Source organism: Sapajus apella, unplaced genomic scaffold (genome assembly GCF_009761245.1).
Source record: "Sapajus apella isolate SASKATOON/1434 unplaced genomic scaffold, GSC_monkey_1.0 scaffold167, whole genome shotgun sequence".
NCBI classification, from domain to species: Eukaryota; Metazoa; Chordata; class Mammalia; order Primates; family Cebidae; genus Sapajus; species Sapajus apella.
In genome coordinates this window covers 1,424,746-1,444,360 of record NW_022437107.1, presented here as the reverse complement: position 1 = coordinate 1,444,360, position 19,615 = coordinate 1,424,746, and the positions used below count along the sequence as shown (strand labels likewise).

The following is a 19,615-nucleotide window of genomic DNA, read 5'->3' as shown; positions in this document are numbered from 1 at the left end:
GGGTAGCAGGACACTAGTGCAATTACTAGGCTGCTCATCAGGGAAATGTGGTGGACTTGGCATCTCTGGATTTCTGTAAGGCATGTGACAAGGTGACAGAGCAAGCTTTTTGATCAACTTAAGGACAATAGGTTAAGATCCTCATGAACTCCTCATAAAAGCCTCGATAGTTGGTTAAGCAGTGTTTCACAAAGGGGAAAGGGGCTGTGCAGCCTCCTTACCTGAAATGAAGCAGGATTTTGGTATTTTAGCAGCACTAGGACATAAAGGCTGCCTGTCAAACTTACTAATTAGATGGATCTGGAAGCCATTACAGTTATATTGGATATTTAAAAACACCACCATCCCAAATGATTAACATAAGTGAGAATTATGGATGTGGTAAGCCAGGATGAATTTTAGTGCAGAAACTGTGAAGATATACCCTTAGATTGAACAGTAATATTATCAGCTGCCTGGCACTCGTTAGGAATTAAATGTTTGCACACTGGATTCAGGGATGGGATTAATTAGTAGAACATATGAAAATGAATAAAATTGAACATAAACTCGGAGCGTGTCAGAAGTGTGAAGATTCTGGCACGTGGACTGCTATGACCTCTGCCTGTGTGTCCGAAGGCCAGGGGTTAGACACCACAGGTGACATCCTGTGCAGTGGACAGAGCCTAACTGCAGGCTCAGATGTACTTCTGGGCACCACAGTGAAGAAGGGGCTCTGTAGATTGTTTGTTTCCTGACGTGAGTCATCTGAATGGTGACGCTACATCATACCATAACGATTGGAGGGACCAGGGAGGTTCAGGCAGAGCAGAGGAACTGGGGTTAGGTGGCGGCTGTGTTGAAATGCTTGAAATTTTGTCACGGGAAACTAAGCTCTGCGGGGGAAAGTTGGAGGGCAGAGGTGGGACAAATGGAGTGGGCGACAAAGATCTCAACATAGGGAAGCTGTTTCTAATGGTCAGTGTTGATAGCAATGCCCTGGACTGCTTGTGAGCTCCGCGTCACGCGAGTGTGCAGGCAGAGGCTGAACCACTGCTTTCCGCGGTGGTAGAAGGCCATCCCACGTGGGTGTGCGATGAGCCGGGCGCGTGCTCCAGCTCCTGGGGCGGAGCCTGGAGGCAGCCCTCAGCCGGCCGTGGCCTGGCCAGCAGAGGGCGCGCTCCGGCGGGCTGTCCCGGCAGGGGAAGCGCGCGCCGGGAGGGAGGCCTATGGCTCAGGCCGCGCACCGGCAGAGAAGTGCTCACCTGGTCTCCACACCCGCGCAGACCCCGCCGGTGGCCGCGGCGGAGCTGAGCGAAGGACGTGGAGGTTCCCACGGGTGCCAGGGCCGGGCCGGAGCGCCCTGGACCACTGGCCCCGGCCGCTCTCTCCTTCTCCGTGCAACCCTCCAGGAGCTCGCCACACCACGGCCCCGGGTTCTCACCTTCCCCTCCGCCTCTGAGGGTTTCCCTGGCACCCTTCTGGCGGGCCGCTCCTGACCCCACTGCCTCTCCCACGCGGGGCCTGCAAACACCCGCTCATCCTCGCCCCAGGATGGACAGATGGGCAGACAGGCAGGGACTCGAGAGTCTTTCTCTCCGTGCCCTGGGGAATCCGCCCCTCAGGAATGAACGGCGCAGGGCTCGGTGCGCATCTGTTGGTGTGTAATGAAGGGAAGCCCAACCCGCCCTGGATAGGAAAAACATTCTTTTTTTAGTGCCAGATTTCTGGTTTCCTGAGTGGCTTTTCACCTTCACCCATCACAGAGCAAATATTGCTCTACAGAGTTTTGTGGGGTGCGGGATGGCGCTGTTAGACTCAAATGCCTGCTTCCCGTGGGGTTGGCAAATTCAGTCATCTTAGGCGACCTCCCCACAGTAGAAAAAGGTTAAAAAGTGGAAAAAAAGAAATCGACCATCACACTTGACCTTCCAGGGCCAAACCTCCGGCCACTCAGTCACACCAGGCAGCCAACCTTTCACAGAGATGCTGGGACATTGCTTGGGCACACTTCAGCTTGATGAAAAGGGGACATTCCCCTCTATCTTCCTGCTGAAGTCCGTCCCCGCCTCTCAGTCCCTCACCTCTGCCACCGCCAAATCCTCGCTGGGCAGCTTCCGATGACAAGTCAGCCCGGGGCCACCTGGCTACGGAAGCTCGCGGGCCCTCCAGGCTTCCGTCTGGGGATCGCACATCCACAGGAGGGAGTGGTGTGCACCAGACAGGGTGAGTCCGCAGTGGCTCCACCTGGGGCCAGGTGCTTAATGGGAGAGTGGAGTGCTTACTGTGCACGCCTTCTCCTGGTCAGCGGGCGAGGAACCGGCTGATGCTGCCCCTGCGCCCCCAGCCCCCTTTTGGCTTTCTGAGCTGGTTAATTATAGGTGTCAACGTTACAGGGCTGAGGATGCTCAGATGACTGGAAAACATCATCTGTAAGTGTGTCTGTGAGACTGTTTCTGGAAGAGATGAGCTTTTGAGTTAGTGGACTAAGAAGGTCCACCCTTACCAATGTAGGTGGCGCCGGTCAACCTGTTGGGGACACAGAGAGAACAAAAGGGCAGAGGAAAGGTAAATTCTCTTTCTTCTGGAGCTGAAACATCCACCTTCTCCTGCCCTCGGACATCAGGGCTCCTGGTTCTCAGGACTTTGAATTCTGGGACTTACATCGGTTCCCCTTCTTTCTGGTTTTTAGGTCTTGGACTGGGCCTGGACCTGCTTCCAGCTTGCAGATGGCATGTCCTGGAACTTCTCAGCATCTATAATTGAGCGAGCCATTTCCCAAGCAGATCTCCTCATCCATCTATAGCTGTATATTCTATCGTTTCTGTTTCTGTGGAGAAACATGACTCACTTTCTCTCTCTCTCTCTCCCCCACCACCCCCCACTGCCTCTTTAATATAAAACCACGTGGATTACTCTTCCAAAGGCACTCTGATTCTTTGGTCCACATGATCTTTTCAGTGGATAAATTATCTGATTTTGATTGAAAGAGGCCACAGTTCACAGGACTTTGCTTGTTACAAATTCACTTTATTTCATTTTTCTAGGCAGCCAGAAGCCCCAGATGAGCAGCAACACAACACTTATTTGTACCTGGCTGAGCAGCACGGCTGCATATGCTTTGCCATTCCACCTCCCGATGGCAGAGCCATGTAAACTGAAGCCTGGACCAGGGGAGGGGAGATGCAGTCAGCCAGAGGGATCCAGGGCAGGCCTCCAAAGCCAGATGCCTGCTGGCAGGATAGGGGCACCCATCAAAATCCAAACCGCCCGCACGGCTTCCATCACAACAAGCAATCCCTGATTGTAACACTTGATTTTTGGAGGGGAAAAAAGAGCAAACAAATCACCCAGCTGCAAAACTATACTTTTAAACAAATTGTCAAGTAAACGGTTTGGAAGATTTTTGCCAACCATTCGCTGGAAAATGAGAAGAGAGCTGATGGGCCCCAGATTTTTTTTGAATAGCAGAGTGCTCTTATATTTGTTTGTGTTCTGAAAATTCAGCCAAGCTAGGTAGGTTCACAGAGAAGGCTGCCACTCTGCTTCCCTGTCCCAAGTTGAGACCTTTATTCTCTATTTCCTGTTTCTAGGCTTTATCTAATTATCATATTGGCAGCTGGTTGACTGAAACTATTATTAACATTAAAGTAATAGCAACAAAATATCAGCCAGGATGCTAAGCTTAACCCAGCCAGTTGCTTAGAGATCCAAATGTTGGATCTCTAACATTTGGATCTCTAAGTTTGGATCCTTGCAGCTTATGAGATCCAAAATGTTGGGGTGGGAAGTAGCTTGTGATAGAGAAAAACACAATGTTGATCTGTAACCAAAGCATCAATTGTTAATGAGCTCTGAGATGTCCCATGCTCCCGTGGAAAGGATTGGCATATTCCCTTTCTCTGAGGTGGCCAAGTGCAAGCCAGAAAGTTGCTTCCCATGCAGACTTAGGACCAGCAGAGCTACTCAACTTGAGGATGCACTGCCCACTGGATGGGTTGTGCATGTTCTTCTTGTTCAGAGGCAGATAAGGGGACAACGGGTAAGACGGAAAGGACAGCAGAGGTAGAAACAGAAGATTCTGTCAATACCCATCCATGAGGGTTCAGGGGCTAATGGTCTTTGTGACCACTACCTAGGGTGGCAATATCTAGCAATCGGTGCATTCATTTTAATATTATTTTGCCATTGCAAGAAATAGACACTGGGTGCTTTTTGACTAAATTATTTCAAAAGGTGCAGAAATCTCGGGGCCTTGCTGGCCCCGGAGGGACTTCCCTTCCCAGGATGCCAGTCCCTAGAGAGGGTAAATGACGTCAGCAAGCACAGCTTTTATATGCAAATCAACCACTCCAGAGCCCTCCCAACCACCTTCGCTGTGGGCTGTCACTCACCGGGGCTTTGTCACCTACCCTAATCATCCCAGGGCCAGGCACTAGGCAACTCAGGACACACCTGTGTTCAGAGCCCACTAAAATTATTCCAAGTAGTCCATTCTAAGTCTACTTATCCTCGCTTGCTGGTTTCTTCTCACAAAAATCACATTAAAGGCTCTTGCCACAGTTCCCCCAACTCTTCTAACCAACTCTGGAGCTTCGCCACGTGGTCCCCCATGGCACAGTGTGGCCTCCATGGCAAGGCATGCCACTCCTTCCTGATCTGTGCATAGCAGACTATCTGTTCAAAAGCAGTCCCCTCCTTATCTGTTGGCCTTGCTACAACTAAATGAACAAAACCTATGTTTTAAAGCAATCATGTCCCTGAAAGTCAGGAATGACAAGCGTGTTATTTATTATTTATGTAGGGATTTCTCTTTAAAATGCTCTTTATGAAAAGACAGCAAGTATCTCTATGCTAGAAATATAGATAATTGATCCTGTGTCATTTTTTAAAGTAATAGACATTCATAGTAACAAATCAAATACAATATTATAAAAAATTTATAATACAAAGCAGCAATTTCTCACCAGATGCCACCTCAGCCCAGAACCACGATACAGTGATTTTTGAGTCTTTCTGTTAGTAATTGCCCTGAGGACTACCCCACAGTTCTAAATAAAATGCTTATCTCTATTGACCTTTTTATCCACGTTCCATCAAGCATATAGAAGAGTTGCTTCCCTGACAACGAAACCTCTCATTCCCCTGTTCTTTGAAATGTTTGCGCATTAGATTATTTCTAGCACCTCTCTTGATAATATTGTAACTTTAAATAATACATTCATCCTTTTCTTTCTATTTCCATTTACTTTTGATATAGTTTAGATATTGCTCTCCTTCAAATCTCATGTTGAGATGTGACCCCCAGTGTTGGAGGTGGGCCTCTGGGAGGCGTTTGGGTCAGGAGAGCTGATCCCTCGTGAATGGTTTGGTGCCCTCCTGTGGGCACTCTTCTAGTTCTCACTCTGTTAGTTACCATGAGACCTGTTAAAAACAGCTTACCACCTCCTCCCCTTCCTTCCTTCCTTTCTCACTATGTGACACACCTGCTCGCCCTTCACTTTCTGCCATGACTGTAAGCTTCCTGAGGCCCTCATCAGAAGCAGGTGCTAGCACCACACTTCCTGTACAGCCTATAGAAACATGAGCCAAGTTTCCCAGCCTTAGGTATCCCTTTATATCAATACAAACAGAATAAGACAACTTTTGACAAACTCTCAACACTCCACTTTGTAAAAGAAATTATTAGTTTCTTAGAATTGTCTTTTTCCTTTCTTCTTCCTTGCTTCACTCTCCAATTCTTCTCAGGATCCCAACTTCTGTGGGCTGGCCTTTTACTAGTGCCAACAATATGACACAGCTCATCCCTCCTGCTCAAGTGCCAAGTCCAGCATCAGTATGTGCTATTGCCAGGCCAGGAGATCTTGAGAAGGAAACTAAGGTCAATTTCACTAGTGACTTTCTCTGCTCTCTTGGGCAAGTCACCCAATTCTTTGAAACCGTGGCTTCCTCATTCAACTGCCTTCATAGCTTTAAGATGAGTGGGAACAAAACAGCGCCTGTAAGATAATGCAACTTGTAAGTTCCACACTGCTATCCACACGGAAGGTGGGAGAACATTCTGACCTGCCTCTGAGAAGCACGGTGACTTCTTGAGTGTGACCCTCTTGTCCCTGGCATTTGATGGCACCATCACTATGGGACCGACTGATGTCCTCCAGGCCTGGTGGCTGGGGGAAGGAGCACTTTATATGGATTCCTTTCACATCAAATCCCTTCACACAACTCTCATAAACACTCTTACTCTCATGCTTTTTGATGTGTGCTTTTGAACTCAAGTTAATTATATTTTGTGATTTTTAAAGGGGCAAAGGGAGTGATTTCATCCATATTCACCTCCCTAGAGTAAATTGTTCTAATTTATTGAAATCAAATCTAATCCTTTTTTTTCCCTTAATATTCTTGGTGGTTGCATTTCAGTCTCTACTGTCTTTACAGTAAAACCTTGACTACCGTAGAAATTTTTTTATACATGCTTTGATTCATACTGATAAACCCTAGAAAAGATTATTCTGGGCCTGGATCTCTTCTTATATAGGACTCTTTTCTAACTTTTTTTCTCCTGTGGGAATTGCTCTTTTTCTTATGCCTTTTTTTGTTATTTTTGAATATTAAATTTTTTTTTTACATATATAATTTACCATCTTTACCATTTTAAGTGTGCATTCAATGGTAATAAATACATTTACATTCTTTTCATTTTCTTTCATGTCTCCTTCCCTCTTTCCTTCCCGGCCTCTGGTAACCACTAAGCTATACTACTTTCACGGGATCCAATTTTTCAGCTCCCACACATGAATGGGAACCTGTGATATTTGTCTTTCTCTGCTTGGTTTATTTAACTTAACTTAAATGGCCTGTAGTTCCATCCATGTTACCACAAATGACAGGATTTCATTTATTTTTGTGGCTAAATAATATTCCAGTGGGTATATATGCTGTATTCTTAGAATCCATTCATCCTTGGGCACTTAGGTTGATTCCAAATCTTGGTGATTATGAATAATGCTGCAGTAAATATACAAGTGCAGGTATTTCTTTGACAGATTCCCTTTCTTTTGAGAATATACCCAGCAGTGGAATTGCTGGATCATATGGTAGTTCTGTTTCCAGTTTTTTAAGAATCTTCCATACTGTTCTCCTTTTTGGCTGTACTAATTTACATTCCCACCAACAGTGTATGAGGGTTCCCCTTTCTCCATATTCTCTCCAGCATCTGTTATCACTCATCTCTTTGATATGAGCCATTTTAACTGGGGTGAGATAATATGTTTGTGCTTCTGACTTGAATTTTTCCAATCATTAGTGGTGTTAGCATTTTTTATGTATCTGTCTGTGATTTGTGTTTGGAGAAATGTCTGACCAGATTTTTAATCAGATTATTTGTTTTTATTTTGTTTTGTTTGACTTTCTCTACTCTCTTGAAAAGAGTTTGCTATTGAGTTGTTTAAGCTCCTTATATATTCTGGTTATTAATTACTTGTCAAATGGTTGGCTTGCAATTATATTCTCCTATTTTCTGAGTTGTCCCTTCACTTTGTTGAATGTTTTCTTTACTGTGCAGACACTTTTTAGCTTGATGTAATCCCATTTGTTTATTTTCCCTTTTGTGCCTGTGCTTGGAGATCTTATACAAAAAAAATCTTTGCCCTAGATCAACGTTCTGGAACATTTCCCCTGTCTTCTTCTAGTAGGTTCATAGCTTCTGGTCTTAGAGATAAGTCTTTGGTCCATGTTGATTTAATTTGATTGAGTTTTATTCTTCTGCATATAGTTATCCAGTTTTCTCAGCATCATTTATTGAAAAGACTGTTTTTTCTTCATTACATATTCTTTTTTATTTTTGGAAAAAAGAAAGAAAGAAAGAGAGAAAGAAAGAAAAAAAAATAAAAAGAAAGAATGAAGGAGAGGAAGAAAGAGAAAGAGGAAGAGGGAGAGAGAACGGGAGTGTTGCTTTATTGCCCAGGCTAGAATGCAGTCTAAAAATGGGTATTGAAAACCTCTTTTATGCTAATAATTGTGTTTAATAATGGAGACAGGAAAAAAATTAGAGAAGAAAATAACAAACAAGCAGCCAACCAATATTTCCTTTAAACCTGTAAGTAGGTGTGATATGGTACTGATAAAAGTGTATATTTTGTGTATTTAAAATGGAGAGTTCTATAAATGTTTATTAAGTTTACTTGTTCCGGATCTGAGTTCAAGTCCTGGATATCCTTGTTAATTTTCTGTCTTGTTGATCTGTCTAATATTGATGTTGAAGTCTCCCACTATTATTGTGTGGGAGTCTAAGTCTCTTTATAAGTCTTATGTATCTGGGTGTTCCTGTATTGGGTACGTATATATTTAGGATCGTTAGCTCTTCTTGTTGCATTGATCCTTTTACCATTATGTAATGTCCTTCTTTGCCTCTTTGAACTTTGTGCTTGAAAGTCTATTTTATCAGAGGCGAGAACTGCAACTCCTGCTTTTTATTTATTTATTTATTTTTGCTCTCCATTTGGTTGGTAAATCTTTCTCCATCCCTTTGTTTTGAGTCTTTGTGTATTCTTGCATGTGAGATGGGTCTGGATGCAGCATACCGATGGGTTTTGGCTGTGTCTTTTGATTGGGGGATTCAGTAGATTTAAATTTAGGATTAATAATAATATATGTGAGTTTAATACTGCCATTTGATGTTAGCTGGCTGTTTTGCCCATTAGTTAATGTAAATTCTTCATTATGTTGATGCTGTTTACTTTTTGGTATATTATTGGAAAAGCTGATACTGGTTGTTCCTTTCTATGTGTAGTGCTTCTTTCAGAAGCTCTTATAAAGCAGGCCTGGTGGTGATGAAATCTCTGAGTACTTGCTTGTTCACAAACGATTTTATTTTTCCTTCGCTTATGAAGCTTAGTTTGGCTGGATGTGAAATTCTGGGTTGAAAGTTCTTTTTTTTAAGGATGTTGAATATTGGCCCCCACTCTCTTCTGGCTTGTGGAGGTTTCTGCTGTGAGATCTGTTGTGAGTCTGATAGGCTTCCCTTTGTGGGTAACCTCACCTTTCTCTCTGGCTGCCCTTAGTATTTTCTCCTTCATTTCAACCCTGTTGAATCTGATGATTATGTGCCTTGAGGTTGCTCTTCTTGAGGAATATCTTTGTGGTGTTCTCTGTAATACCTGGAGTTGAATATTGTCCTGCCTTACTAGGTTGGGAAAATTTTCCTGAATAATATCCTGAAGAGTATTTTCCAGCTTGGATTCATTCTCTCCGTCACATTCAGGTATACCTAACAAACGTGGATTAGGTCTTTTCACATAGTCCCATATTTCTTGGAGACTTTGCTCATTCCTTTTTATCCTTTTTTCTCTAATCTTGTCTTCTCGTTTTATTTCATTAAGTTGGTCTTCGACCTCTGATATCCTTTCTTCTGCTTGATCAATTCAGCTGTTAAAACTTGGGCATACTTCTCGAAGTTCTCATGTTGTGTTTTTCAGCTCCATTAATTCACTTATATTCCTCTCTAAATTGTCTATTCCCATTAGCATTTTGTCAAACCTTTTTTCAAAGTTCTTAGTTTCTTTGCTTTGGGTTAGAACAAGCTCTTTTAACTCACAAAAGTTTCTTATCATCCACCTTTTGAAGGCTGCTTCTGTTAATGAAACACATTCGTTCTCCATCAGGCCTTGTTCCATTGCTGATGAGGAACTGTGATCCCCTGTAGAGGGAGAGGCGTTCTAATTTTGGATATTCTCAGCCTTTTTAGGCTGTTTTTTTCCCTTCGTTATAAATTTATCCCTCTGTCGTCTTTGTAATTACCGACTTTCTAATTAGGTTTCTGAGTGGACATCCAACTTGTTGGTTCCCAGCGCCAGAATCTGAGCAATCCACTGTGCCAGCTAAAACAGCAGCGTTAAGATTGATGGTGCTTTTCTGACTCTGCACCAAGAACTGCTGAGCCGAGGGGCCGGCAAAACTGCCACACCGGCCACAAGAGTCGCACTGGAGACCCGTGGTGCTCCTCTGCTGGGAATCTCCTGGTCCGTGAGCAACAAAAATTCATCTGAAAGTGTGGCATCCTATCGTTCTCTGCACTTTCACTGGGAGCTGCAATCCTGAGCTGCTAGTGATCAGCCATCTTGGATCTCTCTCCACAAGGATGGCTATTTTCACCATTATATTTTCACCAATATATTTTCTTCATTATATATTCTTGATGTCACTGTCAAAGATGAGTTTGTTGTCAGTGTGTGGATTTACTTCTGGGTTCTATTGGTCTATGTATCTATTTTTATGCCAGTACCATGCTAGTTTGGTTACTAAAGCTCTGTATTAGATTTTGAAGTCACCCTAATGTGATGGCTGAGCCTTGTTCTTCTTGCTTAGGTTTGCCGTGTTAGTCCATTAAGAATGGACTAAATGATGCTGTAAGGAGCTTCCCTTAGACTGGGTAATCTACAAAGGAAAGAGGTTTAATTGACTCACAGATCCACATGGCTCGGGAGGCCTCAGGAAACTTACAATCATGGCAGAAGGAGAAGCAGGTATGTCTTATATGGTGGCAGGCGAGAAAGAGAGAGAGGGAGAGGGAAAGGGAGAGAGAGAGAGAGAAAAGAGAGAGAGGGAAGAACTGTCGAACACTTACAGAACTATCAGATCCTATGAGAACTCACTCACTATTATGAAAACAGCATGGGGGAAAAGGCCCCACGTTCCAATCACCTCCTACCAGGTCCCACTCTCCCACACAAGGGGATTATGGGGATTACAGTTTGAGATGAGATTTGGATGGGGACACAGCCAAACCATATCAATTGCTTTAGCTATTCAGGGTCTTTTGGGTTCCATATAAATTTTAGGATTTTTTTTTTTCTGTTTCTGTGAAGAATATCATTGGTGTTTTTATAAGGTTTGCATTGAATCTGTAAATTGGTTTGAGTAGTATGGTCACTTAAATAATGTTATTTCTTCCAATCCGTGAGCATGAAATTTCTTTCTATTGTGTGTATGTGTCCTCTTCTATTTCCTTTATCAGAGTTTTATAGTTTTTCTTGTAGAGATTTTTAACTTCCTTGGTTTCATTGATTCCTAGGTATTTTATATTTTTCGTAGCTGTTGTGAACAGGATTGCTTTCTTGATTTCGTTTTCAGATTGTTCACTGTTGACATATCTAAATGCTACAAATTTTGTATTAATATATTTATTTTGTATTCTGCAACTTTATTGAATTCATTTATGAGTTTTCACAGTTTTTTTCGTGGATGTTTAGATTTTTCTAAGTACAAGATGCCATCTGTGAACGAGACTAATTTGACTCCCTCTTTTCCAATTTGGATGATTTTTATTTCCTTCTCTTGCCTAATGGCTTTGACCAAGACCTCCAGTATTATGTTGAATAATAGTGGTGAAAATAGCCATCCTCGTCTTATTCCAGTTCTTATAGGAAAGGCCTTCAAATTTTCCCCTTTCAGAATTATATTAGCTGTGGGTTTGTCATATATGGTCTTTATTATTTTGAGATATGTTCTTTGATTATTTACTTTGATAAGGGTTTTTATCATAAAGGGACATTGAATTTTATCAAATGCTTTTTCAGCATCTGTTGAAACAATCAAATGGTTTTTGTTCTTGAGTCTGTGAATGTGATGTGTTATGTTTATTTATTTGCATATGTTGAACCATCTTTGCATCACTGGGATGAGTCCCACTTGGTTGTGATGAATGATCTTTTTAATGTGTTGTTGAATTTGGCTTGCTAGTATTTTGTTGAGGATTTTTGCATCTTTATTCATCAATGATATAGGCCTGAAGTTTGTTGTTGTTGTTGTTGTTGTATCTTTGTTTAGCGTTGGTATCAGAGTAATGCTGGCCTCTTAGAATAAGCTTGGAAGTATGCCCTCCTTACCAATTTTTTGAAGGGTTTAAGTAAGATTGGTATTTATTCTTCTTAAATGTTTGGTAGAATTCAGCAGTGATTTCAACAGTTTCTGGGGCTTTTCTTTGATGGGATATCTCTCTTTTTGGATTCTAATCTTCCTAATGGGAAATTTTAACCTAGGAACATGACACTTTCTATTACTACTTTGTTCAAAGCATAACAATTTAATGTCAGCAGTAATAATGATGACAACAGCAGCTGACCTAACTGAGCACCCCCACATGTGACAAGACACCATGCTAAGGGATTTACAGCTCTTAGTTCCTTGCACCCTGACAACTGCCTTGTTTTCTAATTTCACACATGAAGAACCAAGACTCGGGAGATTCAACAACTTGAGGTTAACAGCGTGCCTAAAGTCACATCATAATTCTGGTGGGATGCATCTTCCTATCCCCTCTAAGTGAGCCATTTTAAGGCCCACCTGGGCAGAGCTCCTTGACTGGCATAACTTACTTAATTACACTTGGTTTCAGATAACTTATTAAAATCATTTCACCAAATAGAGCAAATGATTGTGGTCAGTGGTGATGGCAGTGGAAGCCTTTCCAGCAACCATGAGCTACTCTTTGCAAATGATCATTCTGGCGGATAATCCCATTAGTTCTCTTCTACCACCTCCTCAGAAATACTCTCAGCTCCCAGCGCAGAGACACCTGGGCTGTGGCTTTTCCAGGAATGAAGAGATGGGGGTGGGGGCAGGGAAAATAACACTTGATTATCTAAAATATCTCTATTTCTTAATTTTTAATTTATTTGGTGAAGGTAATACAGAAAGCTGGAATGATGCCAAGCAGCCATGTGTCATACAATGAATAGCTTGTCCTGCTGTGTGCTGTGTGCTGTATGCTGTATTAAAAGGACTTTTTGAATTACTACATTGTGTACAGAGCATTGAGTGCCCTGATCCAGAAGAGTCTATGGTGCCTTCAGACAAGAGCCCTGAACACCTCTGCAGCAACATGTCCCCCACTTCTCATTGTCCCCAAAGGTTTTCCTGAAATCCTTCCTTAGATATCAACATTGTCATGACCTCCTTCAGCACAGACCTTATTATTTCCTTACTGGAGCTGTTAAAAAATCTTGGAATGGTTCTTTTCTCAAGAATTACCCTTTGACACTTTCTAGTCTGCCCTAGAGCCTAGGAACATTCCTGGCTTTCTGCTCCTCTCCCTCCTTTCGCTGTCCAGGCCTTGCATCCCCTGTGCTGGCTCCTGGCTCCCAGCCCTGCCTGGTGGACTGAGCTGGCACCATTCTCCCCTGGAGTCGGCTCAGAGCCAACAAATTTCTGACACAAGGAGATTAATTAGGTCCAGGAAAGCGGGAAGCAGGTGCTGTGAGTGATGTGGCGATCAGCTGTGCTTTCTCTATGATAGAATGCAAATGATCACACACACTCAAATTCCTGGCATCATCATGACCATCATGACTGATCAGACTATGGCCACAGGGATTTTAACTCTAGTGATGACGGGCAGTGAGGTCAGCTACATCTCAAATCAAGAAGGACAGATAAGTCGGTAAACCAGCTTCTGTGAATCAGAACCATTGACCACATGTAATTCCAGGGAGCAGAGCCAAGGCTGCAGCCTGAGGGCATGTCTGTCACTAAGGCTGGTGAGATGCTGAGTCATTTAGTTTCCAGCAATTAGGCATCTTCTGCTGAAGCAAAAAGTAGCCAGATGACTATCTGGTGAGGTAAGCTGTAGTAATAACATGGGCAATCATAATTGATTTGCATTGTGACAGCCACATCTAAAAGCACCTCGATTTATTTCTTTATGTTGTTATGCATGTATTCATTCATTCATTCAATGGACATTTTTTTGAGCTCAAAAGATGAGGGAACTACTGTACTGGGTCTTAATGGCCCTTGCCGTCAAGGAGCTCAGAGTCTCTTGGGGAATGATACAAACATAAGACTCACAGCATCCAGTTAAAATGCCATGCTTTCTCTTATATCAGGCACCATGGAAACACCGTGGGAAGGCTGGGAACTCTGCTCCTGGACATGTTCATTCAGGCCCATCCTCATCTCCACTTCACTTACTCTCTTCACTTCTGGCAGGGCTGAATGCCCTGATTTTACCCAACACCAGGAATCCGCCAGGAACCCCAGAAAGCTGCAAGACCCTGGCCTTCTTTCTTGTAGCTAGAGGTCAGGTCAGGCACACGCACATCACCTACAGGGGAGGAAGTGGGGTGCAGGGAAGCAGACGGGCCTGCAAATAGCCTCTCAGCATTCCAGCCTCTCCGCAGGAGAGATGCTGCCCATGGCCACTCCAGAGTTGGTGGACCTCATTCATGTCTCCAGGAGAGATAAATGACTTTAAAAAACTCCAGCAATATTAGCAGAGCCTGTAACCAGAACATGTCAGTGAGCAATTTCAATGCCCAGGTGTGTAGCATGGCACAGAAAAACATCTTTGAGGATGGATTAACAACACATTTTGCTCTCCCCTGAAAGACTTTACCCTGAACATGCACATCTCTAAGAGGTCGGCCCCCTATTGTTGGATTGTTATGAAGAATGGTTTAGGAAGTCTCTCCCAGGTGCCAGGGCTCTTCTGGGAAAAGCTTCAAAAGGTGGGGGGCCAGTCCTCTGGGCAGACACATTCCTGGTGCAGGCCACCAGAACTGTGCCAGTAGTGGGTAAGCGTGTTAGCAAGGCCTGGTGCACGCCACGGGGCAGGCCCAGGCAGCCAGCCTGTGCTCTTCATTCTGGGACCGTGCTGTCCTGGACTGTCCTTTAGCACCACCCAGGCCATGGTTCTGCAGTGGGGCATGGTTGTGTGCTGGTGGCAGCAAGGACATGCCTTGACCCTCTACTCCCTCTCTTCTTCTGCTTTTAACATTTTCCTCAGATTGTAGAATTAGCGCATGCCAAACGTTATGAGCTGAATTGGGCCTCCCTACCCCCAAATTCATATGGAAAAGCCCTAACCCCTAGCACCTCAGAATGTGACTGTATTTGGAGATAGAAGTTATTAAGTTAAATGAGGCCATTAGGGTGGGCCCTGATCCAATTTGACTGGTGTCCTTCTAAGAAGATGAGGACACAGACACACACAGAGGGAAGACCACGTGAAGACACACAGAGAAGGCAGCATCTGCAAGCCAAGGAGAGAGGCTTCAGGGGAAGTCAACCCCGCCAGCACCCTGAGCTCAGACTTCCGGCCTCCACAGCTGTGAGAGAAGAAAATTTTGTTGTTACAGCCCCCAGTCTGTGGTATTTTGCTATGGTAGCCCTAGCAAACTAATATGCCTTCCACAGAAAATTGAGGTGTTATCAGCAAATTTAGATGGTGAAAATAATGTTTTTTTCTGAATCTTTCCATCCAGAGAAAATTTCAGTTACTATTTTAATCATTTTTCTTACAGTTTAAAAATCCATATTATATAGAGAGACAAATTGAGAGTGGTGGTAGCTAGACATTATATTCTGTGTCCAACTTGCCTTCTGAATTGACATTGCATGAATGACCTTATGTCAATAGGGTCATGCCATAATTTAATCATTGGTAATATTTGGGGTCATGCTTTATTCTAGACAGACAGACCCACACACCCTACTTTTTAATTATATCATCCATACTGCTCTTTATTCAGATTTCCTTATTTAGTAGTTAAGATGGATAGATTTCTATGTTCGTAAACATGGCTTTGTGTCATATGTAAATTTTTAAATAATATTTTATAGAACAGAGTTACGAGTTTTCTTTAATCCCATATTGATAGCTATTTAAAACTTTGCTTTTTTTAGTTAAAAATGAAAGCATCGTGAGAACTGCCTGATCACATACCTATGCACTTTGGAATTCTTTCTTTAGAACAGGTTCCTGAGGCTGCAGTTCCTATGGTAGAGTTGGGGAGTATGTATTTCCAATTCCTGCCCATTGTCCTGGAGGTTGGTGGTGACTCTATCCCCAGCAGCAGTTTATGGGCAAGAATATCCATAATCTTTTTGCACCCTTAACATTCGAATTAATCTAGGCTGGTTTGGGGCTATAAATTATATCTCACTGGGACTTTTTCAAATTTATTGGTCATTTGCATTTCATTTTATTTGAATTGCCTGTTTGTTTTATCTCTCTGCTTCTAAAAGTCAGTGTGTGTGTCTTGTTCTAACAGTTTTATAAGACCTTTTTAGGTAATAGCAATTTTAATTCTTTTACATATGTTTGGCAGTTTCCTTCCTGTCCACCTTTCCTTCCGGTTTCTCTTATCTCTTAATTTTGTACATGGCAGGTTTTTGTTTCATTTCACAGCACATTTTAATTTTTATATATTAGCATCTATTAGTCTTGTCCTTATATTACTTCATATTTTGGTTGCCTGCTTAGAAAGTGCTTTCACACTCAAGATATTCATACAATTTTCACTAAATGTTTTCTTTTTTTGCTCTTATATTCTTTTAAAAAAATATTAAAATATTTAGCCCATCTGTAATTCATTTTGGTGTGAGGTATGAGGTAGGAATGTAACACTATTTTCCCCCTAAGATGGTTAGTAGGTTGTCACAATGCATTCCCCCCCAGTCTGTCCCTTTCCTGGAGATTTAAAGAGACACCTTTACATGTGTAGGTAGTCGTGTGTGCCCACACAGCGGAAGGCATTGTGACATCATGAGAATGCGAAACCTGGCGGGGAAACCCCTTGGCACCTCTCCTTGTTATCAGCATTTGTATTGCTAGTTCAATCATTCTTCCAGAAGATTTTTAGAATGCATGCTGTTGGGATGTTGACTGACACTATGCTATATTTATGGATTACTTTGCAGAGAATTAGAATAGCCTTGTAATCTAAATACAGCAAACATTTTGTTTCTTTCTTTCCTGTATTTATATAATTTACATATCTCTCTTTTCTCCTTCGAGTTCCTAGAACGGGGCTGCATGGCAATGCTGAGACATCATGCTGGGTGAGAGTGGACATCCTCATTTTATTCCCACCCTGACTGTGGATCTCTCCTGCCTGTGCTTCAGCACTCAGTATAATGCTGGCTGAGCTCTTCTGACCAATACCCTCCATGATGTGAGGAAAACACAGTTAGGAGCGGTTGTTGAATTGTATGATCTGCCACTGAAGTAATCTGTGAAATGATTACTTGGATTTTCTCCTTTAACCAATTATTGTTATAAATTATATTAACATATGTCATGCTAATAAATTATTTCCATATTCCTAGGAATAAAGCTGAGTAGTTCATGGTATACTATTTTTTGAATTTATTCCTGGATTTTCTGAGAAGTGTTATATCTATACTCATAAGTGCAATTGTTCTAAAGATGCTTTTCTTTGCTCTTTGTTGAGTTTGGGCTTAAATGTGATGCTAGCCTTATGTAATCAGTTTCAGACAATTTCTACACTTTCTATGCTTTGGGAAATTTAAAAGCGCATGATATTGAACTATTTCCATCAAGGTATGATAAAAATCACCTATGACCTGGATTACTTATAAGGGATCTGAAGGAAGGTGGGAAGTAATTTGCATTTGACAAAAGCTTTCCCTCCTTGAGATTGGAGTCGTTTGATCAAAAAAAGTAGTTTTACAGTTCTATGTGGTTAAAAATTAAAATTCTTTTGTCATTATTTACTACTTGTACTTGTAGAATTTCTACCTTATTTAGAATAGATTTTGTTAGGCCGAATTCATGATCAATATTTACAAATATTCAGTTAATACATTACAATTTTAAAAGAATGTGCTTTAACTCTTTGTGGCTTACAATGTTTTCTATGTAGCTAGTATGTCAAGTTTGTTAATTTTATTATTCATGCCTTCTATGTCCTGTTTTATCTCGTTAATCCACAAAATTCTATACAATGTGTTAGAACTTTTTAATATCAAACAATTTTATCCAAGTTTCCTGTTTATTTTTTCACATTATCTCCTCTGAGACTAATATTTGAAATGCAATACTAGTTCATGAAATACAATGCTAGTCAATGAAGTTCATTACTTCAATGTCTTCATTGTGGATTGAATATTTTATCGATAAAATGATCATTTTTGCCTCATTGACTATTTTTAGCCTTTCTTTCTGTATTTGATATGAATGTTCCCTCTCTTGCTTTGTCTATATCTGAATTTATCTGCTAGATACTTGCTTACCTCCTAAGTGTCAACATATCAAACTCTCTGCTTCATTTTACTTTAGATGGATCAGGTTTTGCTGTTTGAAGCACTCCAGGTACTTAGCCTTTGGATAGGGGAGTTTAGTCCACTTATTTTTGGATGTATCCTGATAACCAATACATTCAGTAATAGTCTCATTATATTTGTTACATTTATCATATTTCCAGTATTTCTGATTTTATCTTCCTTTTTTTCAGTGGATTTATCAGTAATATTTTTTCCCTTTTGTTTGTTCAGCATTTGGCAAATTATTTATCCAATTTCTAGTGAATATATTTGGATACATTTCCAAATATATTGGATGTTGGATATATTTGGAAATATTTGGATAGTGGATATGAGATATATTTTCCAATGATTACTTTTCAGTTTTACAAATCCAAACACAGCAGACACACAAGCCTTAAACTTATATTTTGCTACAATTATAAAACATGAAATGGTTCCCATGAAACACAGTTTTGGAAGAGGAAGATCGTGTACTTCTCTCCCTCTTCCTGCCTTCTCATACCAGATGGGGATACCCCACAGCCGGAGAGGTATCAGGGAGAAGTTTGGATTCACCCTTTTCTGGAGGACATTAGTTCAGTGTGGCTTTGTCGATGCCACAGAGATCCTATTCAAGGAAAGAAAATGATGAGTGAAGCACATGACAATAAAAACGACTATTGTGTGGGAGGAAAGGAAGTGAACATGTTGGAATACTGTGGTTCTTTTAGAACTGTTTTGCTCTTTTAATTGACCCAGGTTTGAACTGTGCTGTTTATGACAGCTATTTGTTTTCATAAGTATGTGATACGCACATGTGAAAACATGTTTGTAGTGTTGCTGGTATGAGCTGGGTGTAGGAATGTGTACTTTGTGGGGTGTATGTGGCTTGTGTCTATGTATGTGGTGTGTGTATGCAGTGTGTGTGGATGTGTGGTATGTTGTCTATGTGCACAGTGTGTGTGTTCGTGTGATTTGGATGCAGTATGTGGAAGTATAATGTGGCATTTGTGTAAGCAGTTGTGTGCCTGTGATGTGTGTGTGGTGTGCCCAGCGTAGTATGAGTGGCATGTGTGTGTGTAGGTGGTGTGTCGTGCACTTGTGCATAGCGTACATGCTATTGTGTGCATATGTGGAGTGGTGTGTGTGTGGCAAGTGTATGTATATTGTGTGTGTGGGGATATTTGTGTGGATTGTGTAGTATATCTGGTGTGTGTGATATGTGTAATGTGTCAGGTGTGTGTGTATGGTGTTAACATGCAGTAGCACACATGGTGTGGCATGGTGTGTAGCATGTGTAGGTGCATTTGTGGATGATGTGGTATGTTTAGCATGTGTGATTATGGTGCGGTGTGGTGTGTCTTGTGTATATCTTATGTAATGTGGGTGGGATGGTGTGGTGTGTGTGCATATGCATGTGTGGTGCATGTGTATGCACGTGTATTGTGTGCGTGTATGTGTGGCATGAGTGTTCTGGTCACGTGTCTGGCTCTGGAAGGTGACAGAGGACAATAAAATGCGTTTTCACACCAGGCCGACAGGTCCTGGTGGGGACCAGGCTGAGAGGACTGATATGACACAGCCCTGCCTT

The 19,615-nt window shown here is 42.0% G+C and overlaps 1 long non-coding RNA gene across 1 annotated transcript; it reads left to right on the top strand.

The window, feature by feature from the left end:
* The first annotated feature begins 1,767 nt into the window (after positions 1–1,767).
* LOC116542355 lies at positions 1,768–17,851 on the top strand. The gene is made up of 2 exons (XR_004265186.1): positions 1,768–2,205; positions 16,775–17,851. It is a non-coding gene; the product is annotated as an uncharacterized LOC116542355 (long non-coding RNA).
* The last annotated feature ends 1,764 nt before the right edge of the window (positions 17,852–19,615 follow it).